Source organism: Rhinolophus sinicus, chromosome 7 (genome assembly GCF_057876585.1).
Source record: "Rhinolophus sinicus isolate RSI-liver-muscle chromosome 7, RSI-T2T, whole genome shotgun sequence".
Taxonomy (NCBI): Eukaryota; Metazoa; Chordata; class Mammalia; order Chiroptera; family Rhinolophidae; genus Rhinolophus; species Rhinolophus sinicus.
In genome coordinates this window covers 23,651,416-23,660,201 of record NC_142507.1, presented here as the reverse complement: position 1 = coordinate 23,660,201, position 8,786 = coordinate 23,651,416, and the positions used below count along the sequence as shown (strand labels likewise).

The following is an 8,786-nucleotide window of genomic DNA, read 5'->3' as shown; positions in this document are numbered from 1 at the left end:
TTGATTAGTGGATAGAAATGCGTTATCTTTGTGCTTCATTTGCATCATGTGCGTGAAACCTTAATCAGAGATATTAAGTTTTCTCTTCACTTCTTTAAGCTAAAGTCATTGTTAAAATCTCTTTTTTTTAAGCCAAATATCTCATGCCTTGAAGGAAATTGATGATCGTTATGAATCCTGAATGGCCCCAAAATGTGTAAAGGCAGTGCCAAAATCCAGCTTCCTGAAGAAAAACACCCCTTTAAAAATGCCAAGCAAAGTGATTCAATTCAGTCAAGTTCTACTCAAAGAAATCAATGACCAATAACAAATTCTCCCAGCAGCCAAGCCAGAAAGGGAGAAAGCCTTAGAATGACAAGGCCCCGCCTGAGTGAGGCTCACACAAAGCTCAGTTTCTTAGGAACCACTAGAAAAGCCATAAAGCCCATGCAGCCTTTCTGAGCCTTGTCACAAATTGTCTACTTTAGATGGAACAAGCTATTCCCTGGTCCTTGCCATCTTGTTGGTTTATTTTTGTGCTCTCCCAGTGTGAAATTTGTGGATCTGGCCCAGGGCTTATGGGGACAAATGGAATGCAGGCTCCTCAAAGAAGACCTGCCCATGTTCCCTTTTGCATCAGGCCTTCTCTGAACACCAGTTTTAACAAACCCCATTCCTGTGATGCTTGGACGTGGAATTGTGGCAGCTTCTATTTCTTGTCTATTGGAATATAAGAAGAGATGAGACACAGTGTTTATAAAGTCATGTCTTTTAAAAAATCTTTTTTTATTATGGAAAATGTCAAATATACATAAAAGTAGTGAAACATTAATAGCATAATAAAACCCTAAGGACCTATTATCCAGCTTCAATAATTATCTACTCCAGATCATGTCATTTCTAAGCTCATTCATATAACAAATATTAATTGAACAAACATTAAGTCCCAGTGCTGCTTTAGGTTTTTGAGACACAGGTCTGAATAAAACGAAGTTCTGACACTCACAGGATTTAGAGTCTAATGGGGAAATAGATGACCACAATACAGTGCCCGAAGTGCTTTGGTAAGAGAAATCAGACAGGTAGCTAACTCAACTTGGGAACGCTTCCCGAAGGAAATGACATCTAAGCTGAAACTTGCTGGCTGAGTAGATTGCCTTGGGAGAGAAGAGGAGCAGATTGGGAAAGGGGCATTATTTGGACAGAGGGAGCAGTTTTACAGAAGTGCCAAGAATGAGAATAAAAAAGGGAATTTTTAGAAACTGAAGGAACCTTAATATGATTGGAGCTTTGAATACAAAGGGAGAGTGTGAAAGATGGGTAAGTAAACAGTTCAGATCAACAAATCAAACTAAGGTCTTTTTTTAGAAATATAGAAGGAAAATTTATTAAAGTAAGAGGAGGGTTGGCTAGGCAGTCTGCTGGAAACTGCTGCAAACTACTGCGTCTCAACTCAAGTTTTGTATTTTCTAATGAGGATGTAAATTGTGAAGGTCTTATATGCCACATTAAGTCCTGTAGAGAAATGAGGAGCCAACACATAGTTAGAGGGAGGGAAGTAAGTAACATGATCTCATTGGCCTTTTAGAAAGATCACTCCATCTGCAAGGTAGGGAACAGGTTAGAGTGGACAGAGGCACAGTGTAGGCTCAAGGAAGGAACAGTGTAAAAAGAATGCTGTAATTTAATTAAGAGAACTGGAGAAGTCGCCTTGGGGGTGTTGCTAAGTGCATGCTTGGGGAGTCAGGCTGGCTCTGGTGCTCCCTCTGAGGGTTCTGCTCTGCTTCTCTGCTTTAAGGTAGGGTGAAGAGTTGGTGTAGGTCTGTGTGCGTGTACCAGAGGAAGGCAGTGGAGAGTGTGTCAGACAATGGGCACCATACTGAACCCAGAAGTCAGCTGTTAAAAACCCTAGAGACCATCTTCACTAAATCTCTCTGTGCAGAAAAGGAAACTGAAGCCCAGGCGAGTACAGACTTATCCAAAAATCACAAGGGAAACTGTGGTAGTGCTTCCATCTCCTGACTTTGCCACCCCTTCCTCCCTCTATGGCTTTTCCACTACTCTTTTGCCAACCTTTTCCCTTCATTTTACTAGGCACCTTAGAACAGTAGAGTCTGGGTAAAATGTTAGGATTCAAATGACATCAGTGTTGGAAGTATACCCAGGGTGCCAAAAAAAAAATGTATACAAATGGACCCATTGGCACTTTGGTCCATGTTGCTCAAGCAGTAGTTTGCTGTAATCAGAAGAGTCTGCACGCTTTGAGCACTTTGAGCACCTCTTGCAATTGCAGAAGTCAAATGTAACTTGTATTCATCTTTTGTTATTGGTATATATTATTACAATTTTAATACAGTTTTCCTTTCTTAAAATGTACACATCTTAAAATGTATATGCCCTCTGTATATATCTTAAAAAAGAGAAGACTTGATTCTTCTGAACAGTTCCATCCCCTGAATTTCTCATGCTTGCATTTTTCAAGCTTGGATTTGCCTCCACCAACTCTTAGGATTTTCATGAAAGGATTTTTAATTTCTCATAGTTACTGACATCAATCTTTAAAAACCCTTAGGATGAAATATTACAATATGAACCCTGTTGACCTGTTCTATATCTCCTTAAGAGAAACAGTATACGAAGTGAAAAATAGATGTACGATTTACAATTAGATTATACTATGACTGTCAATCACTTTGGAAAGTTTTGCTGCACTAAGATTACAAGGTTTCTTGAAATAAATAGAAATTTGGCAATTATAGAAAGTTTCAATTACATTGCATTTCATTTTAGAACACAGGAGCAATCTTCTGGAATCCATGGATTGAGCTCACCAAAGGCATCTGATGTTGTAAGACAGATTCTTGCACTTTAGTGTGTGTTCTTAACTATCTAAAAGGTCAGGGGCTTCTATGATCTCTAATGCTCTGGTAGTACCTAAAATACTATTCCTTAGTTTTAGGCAAATACGGTCATTATAAGAGAGGTAGTATTCTTTTAGGACCTCAAAGCACTAACCAATTTACTTAAATAAGTGGGGAATTAGTAGCCATATAATTAACTGACCTAATAGTACCCATAGAGTTGAAGTCGGTAGTTTAATCTCCAGTGGAAGTTTGGAATAATAACAAGTCATGGAATTCTCATTACATGCTGACTATGAGAAGAATGAGAAGTTATAATTTTTGTCTAAGAGAATAAATGTGGTTAAAGGTACTTAATGACAACTAGAAATTACCATAGGCATTAGGAATATGAGTCAACAGTGTCACTGTCATCAGTTACAGTCATCTGCATCAGTAAATAATGATCCAGTCTCCTGGATATGGGGTCATGAAGCATCACAGTCAGGAGGCATAGGCTGGTGGTCTTCTCCTTACTAGTTCTTCTGCTTACTAGTCCTAACAGAAATCATCTAACCTTACTGGTCTGCAGTTTCCTCATTAAAAGCTGGGGGTAGGGCCAAGGGCAATGATTAGTGAAATAACATATATGAGAACATTTTGTAAATATTTGTACATCAGAGTAAAAAAAGTCAATTATTTTTATGATAAAGATAAATATGCAAAATATAATGGGGATTTTTGTTAAGGTACTGCCTACTATTCCCTAGGAATAGCTTGTTTGGTAAAAAAACAAGAAAAGAATATATATACAAACTTTTTTTAATTGAAAGCCTTCATGACAAAAGAATATATAGTAGTTTGGACACATGCAATTTTTATAGAGCTGGAGATCCCACAAAAACATCACTGAATTTCAAAAACGAATTTTGAAATTTTCAATTGTCTGATATTTTATGTGGTAATAATTCTCTTCCTGATCTCTGGAGGTATAGAATATTACAGAAGAAAGAACACGGATTTGAATATTCCTCAAAAATATAAAATTGAAACTACCACATGACCCAACAATTCCACTTCTGGGTATTTACCTAAAGAAAAAGAAAACACTAACTCAAAAAAGATATATGCACCCTTATGTTCATTGAGGCATTATTTCCAATAGCCAAGACATGGAAGCAACCTAGGTGTCTACTGATAGATGTATGGATAAAGAAGGTGTGAGATATATATATATAATGGAATATTACTCATTGATTTAAAAAAATAATTAAATCTTGCATTTGCAACAAGGATAGACCTAGAGAGACAGAGAAAGATAAATACCATATGATTTCACTTATACATGGAATCTAAAAAAACAAAAGCAAATGAACAAACAAAACAAACAGAAGGAGATTCAAATGCAGAGAATAAACTGATGGTTGTCAGAGGGGAGGGGATAGAGGAATGGGTGAAAAGGTGAAAAGGAATAAGAGGTAAAAACCTTCAGTTATAAAATAACCCATGGGGATGTAATGTGCAACATAGGGAATATAGTCAATAACATTATAATAATTTTTCACAGCTCACATCTTTAAGTGTCATATTTAATTGTGGTAAAATATAAATAATATAAAACTTACCATTTTAACCATTTTTAAGTATAATTCAGTAGCATTGAATACTTTCACAAGGTTGTGTAACCTACAGCACCATCTATTTCCAGAACTTTTTCATCAATCCAATCATCCTGTATCCATTAAACAATAACTTCCCATTATCCTCTCCCCCCCCACCCCTGGCAACCATTATTCTACTTTCTACCTGTATGAATTTGCCTAATTTGGGTATCTCACGTAAATAGAATCCTACAACATCTATTCTTTTGTGCCTGGCTTTCTTCATTTAGCATGTTTTCAAGGTTCTTCCATGTTGTAACATGTATCAGAATTCCATTCCTTTTTATGATTGAGTAATATTTGAGTCTGTTTTTTAATTCATTTCTCCAAAAAAATTTATTGAGCATTTTATTAAGGGCTAAACACTGCTGTAGTCACTATTGATATAGCAATGAACAAAATCATATAAATAAACAAGTGAATATATAGTATGTCAGATGGCTTTACCCAGACTCTAAGTGCTATGGAAAACCAGTATTGTAGAAACAGCTGTACAGGAAAAGAAAATCTTAGAGGTAGGGTGGGATCATTCATGTAGTGCCTTGAGGGCCAATGTAAGGACTTTGGATTTAACTCTGAAATAAGAAGTCAATAGAAAGTTTGAAGTTGCAGAGTGACATCCTCTGACCTACATTTTGAAGAATAACTCTGGCATCAGTATTGAGACTATACTACAAGGGAGAATGAGGCAAAGAGGAAATAGAAATATTAGTTAGGGGGCTATTCCAATAGTACAGGTGAAAGATAAAACCTGTACCAGGGTGTATTAGTTAAGGTTCTCCAAAGAATCAGAACCGATAGGATATATACGTGATATAGATAGATAGATGAAAGGAAGGAAGGAAAGAACGAAGGAAGGAAAGAAGGAAGGAAGAAAAGAAAGAAAGAAAGGGAGGAGAGAGAGATGAGGGAGATTAACTCATGCAATTGTGGAGGCTGGAAAGTCTGAAATCTGCAGGGCAAGCCAGCAACTTGGAAACTTGGAGTTTCTATGTTTCAGTCTAGTGGCCAAATACCTTCTGAGGGAGAATCTGTTCCATGCTTTTTTCTAACTTCTGGTGGTTTGCTAGCAATCTTTGGTATCCCTTGGCCTGTAGACACATCACTCTGACCTCTGCCTTCATCTTCACATGGCATTCTCTCTGTGTATATTTCTGTGTTTAAATTTCCCCTTTATATGTATAAGGATACCAGTCATTAGATTAGGTGCCGGTTCTACTCCAGCATGATCTCATCTTAACTAATTACATCTGTAACAACCCCGTTTCCAAATATGATCAGATTATGAGGTACTGAGGGTTAGCACTTCAACATATAAATTTTGGGGATACCTAATTCAGCAAATAAAACAGGGTGGTAACTGTGAATGTGGGAAATGGTTGGATTTGACTGAAGTGTAAAAGAAAGGGAGGAGTCGGGAATGCTCCAATGTTTTTGACCTGAACAAAAATAATCAAGTTGCCATTCACTGAGATGGCAAAGACTGCAGAAGGAGGAAGTTTGTAGAGAAAAATCAAGAGTTCAGTTTTGGGTATAATTCAAATAAATATATGGATATATGCAAATAAAGACCCACTTCTTATCCTAAGCCCCTCACTTGGTAGCAATACCAAGTGAGGCAGAGAGCCCAGTTATCTCTGCAAGAACAGAGCAGACAGAGCCTGCAAGTGTTTTCTTCCCTGGACATACTTGTCAGCAAAGTAGCCCTCAAAGTAGCAGTTATTAGCCCCACCTTCCTCATTATCATTGCTCTGTCATACAACATCTCCTAATGACACCTCCATATAAGCCCCAGGCAAAATACACTTAAAAAGTTATTTTTGAAAATGAAGTCAGAACTAATTACAAGCTGCACAGATATTCTTTGAAACAGTTGCACTTTCATTAGGAACATTGAGATTCTAAGTGAACCTTAATAGAAACATGTTATCAATAGCTTGGTTGGCCTCAAATTAACATTAACCTGTGACTCTAATATCCATCGTCTGGTTAGTTTATTTAATGTTGTTGCTTTCCAACACGAAATGACAAGCAAAGATTTGACTTTATAGTTTTCAATCACTGGCATTTAGATTCTTAGATCAAGTGGAAGAAGAATTTTTCCAATTAACAGAAAATAAAAATGTATACTATGGCTAAACTACAGCAAATATGATTTTAAAAGCAAAATTCAGGAAAAAATAGGTCATCTCATAAAATTAAATCTAATTTCAAATTACATTCTAACTGTGATTTTTATTTCTAAAGGCTTTCAGAAATTTGAGGTTAAAAAGCAGTTTAATTCTGCTATGGATGTTTCCCTTATGAATGTGACTATTTAGGGATGAATGAAAATTTGCAATACAAAGGGTGAGACTTTGTATTGATTTGGGGTATTGTGATTTTTCTCCTCTGCATGGTGCAATAGGCAGCCAACATGATTAATTAGGGATGTGGACAATCCATCAGAATGAAGTATTCCCTAAGTCACTTGATTCCTAAGGAGCAGCACTTTCAGGAACACAGATTCCAAGATGATTCCCTTTTGTGGCTGGTGTTTTTGAAACACTCAGACTGTCATCGAGAATCTGACCTGAAAGGAAGACAGGACTCTCTGGAGTGGTCAGCACTACGGCAGTTGACTGTCTTTCCTCAGATGAAGTTTTCTCAGATGGAATATTGTGGCTACATTGATACTACCTAGCTCTGCGCTTGCCAGAAGGGCCAAAGGAATTTCAGCACCCTCCACGTATCATGCTTCACACCCCGGCTAACTAGAGCCAGAATTGGGAGGGGATGCAGATCCGGAGGAAAAAGACTAACCTAGGGAAGGGTGAAAGGTCAATGTCTCCAAAGGAGTAAAGGAGCCGGGCTTTGCGTTTCTGGGATTGAGTTTGGGACTTTAATTCTGCCTGAACATTTCCACTATTTCCCTCACAAGAGTCTCTGTCTTGAAGCACAGGACCGAAGCAAAATGCCTAATGAAGCATACCGGGGGAAGGGGTGTGCAAATGACTTCGGAAGAAGGGCTGGGGCGAGAGGAAAAGAGAGAGGAGTCAGATTACAGGTTCACATATTCTCGCAAAACCATTTGAAAACAGGACCTGGCGACGCAAATTCTGGGACCCACGAAAGATCCACAAAGCTTCCATCGGGCCCCTAGAAATGGGGCGTGCGTCGCAGAAGCGTGTCTGCCACTCACTTTCAGCGTTTTCCGCTTTGTTCAAGCCCTTGCGTGAAGGCTGGTCCGGAAGGTAGTGTGGGTGGGCTTAGTCAAGCTCTGGGTGGCGGGAGACCGAGCGAATTCTCTCTTGACTTCCTTAGCATAGAGTCCGGGCTTCGGTGATCGTGTTCCTAAGGTTCTTGTGGCCGCTGGACTGTCGCCCCCTGCAGGTGTGCACCGGGTTAACGGCTACGCGCCCAGGTCCAGCAGCTCCGAGGCGGCTGAGCTCACTTGGCCCCCGGGTGAGCCCCCACTTCAAACCCCAGCCAGGGGCGACGCGTCCCCTGTTCTCCTCCCCAGCTAGAAGAACGCTGGGCGCCAAATCCAGCCCTGAGCGCTTTCCAAATCGCACATTTCCCCCTGGAGTAAGCTGTTGGCGCATCTCCGGGAGTCTCCCGAGCTCCCAGCTCTAACCGCTAAAATAAGCACCCTATGCCAGAAAGCAGGGGTGGGGAGACAAGCATCTGAACCGGAAGAATGAAAATAGTAGGAGAACGACCCCATTCGCCAGCAAAAGGTAATGAGGGGAAGCAAAACAGTGTGAACTTACTCGGAAATGCAAACTGATCTCCACTCTCTCCTTGGACGCATACAGACGACCGAAAGACAAATCAGCCAACTCGCTCGGCAACTTCCCAAAAAGGGCCTCATGAATGAGAATGGGTTGCTAGGTTTCCTCCCTCCCTCTTGACAATCGCTTCTCACAAAACTTCCACCGCAGAAAGAAAACTTGGAGACTGCAGAGCGGCGGAACAGCGCCAAGCCCACGAGGCCGCCGGAGGCCGCTTTGCTTTCAGGACCCTGGAGAGCGGCAGCTCAGCCCCCCCCCCCCCCCCCCCGACCCACGCCTCGCCCCTTCCTGCGCGGAGCCACCCCGGTCCCTTTCATTCTCTCCATCCCGCCTCCGCCTTCATTTTTCTTGGCACCCGACGCTCTTGTTTTTCACAATCAGAAAAAGTGTCTTTTTGTTTTGCTTGAGGGGGCTGTTTGGATTGACTGAGTTAGGTTCCAGTTGTAACTTCACTAAATGTTTGTGGACCAAGAAGCCCTAAGAGCTTCTCAAAAATGAGAGCCTGAATAAGGCAGACGACTTTAAAAAGGCAT

The 8,786-nt window shown here is 40.2% G+C and overlaps 1 long non-coding RNA gene across 1 annotated transcript; it reads right to left on the bottom strand.

Annotated features, from left to right (window-relative positions):
- Window positions 1-746: 746 nt before the first annotated feature.
- On the bottom strand, window positions 747-8,486 carry LOC141568578 (uncharacterized). Its single transcript, XR_012491738.2, has 2 exons — window positions 8,233-8,486; window positions 747-7,846 (listed from the first exon to the last, which is right to left on the bottom strand). It is a non-coding gene; the product is annotated as an uncharacterized LOC141568578 (long non-coding RNA).
- Window positions 8,487-8,786: the final 300 nt, after the last annotated feature.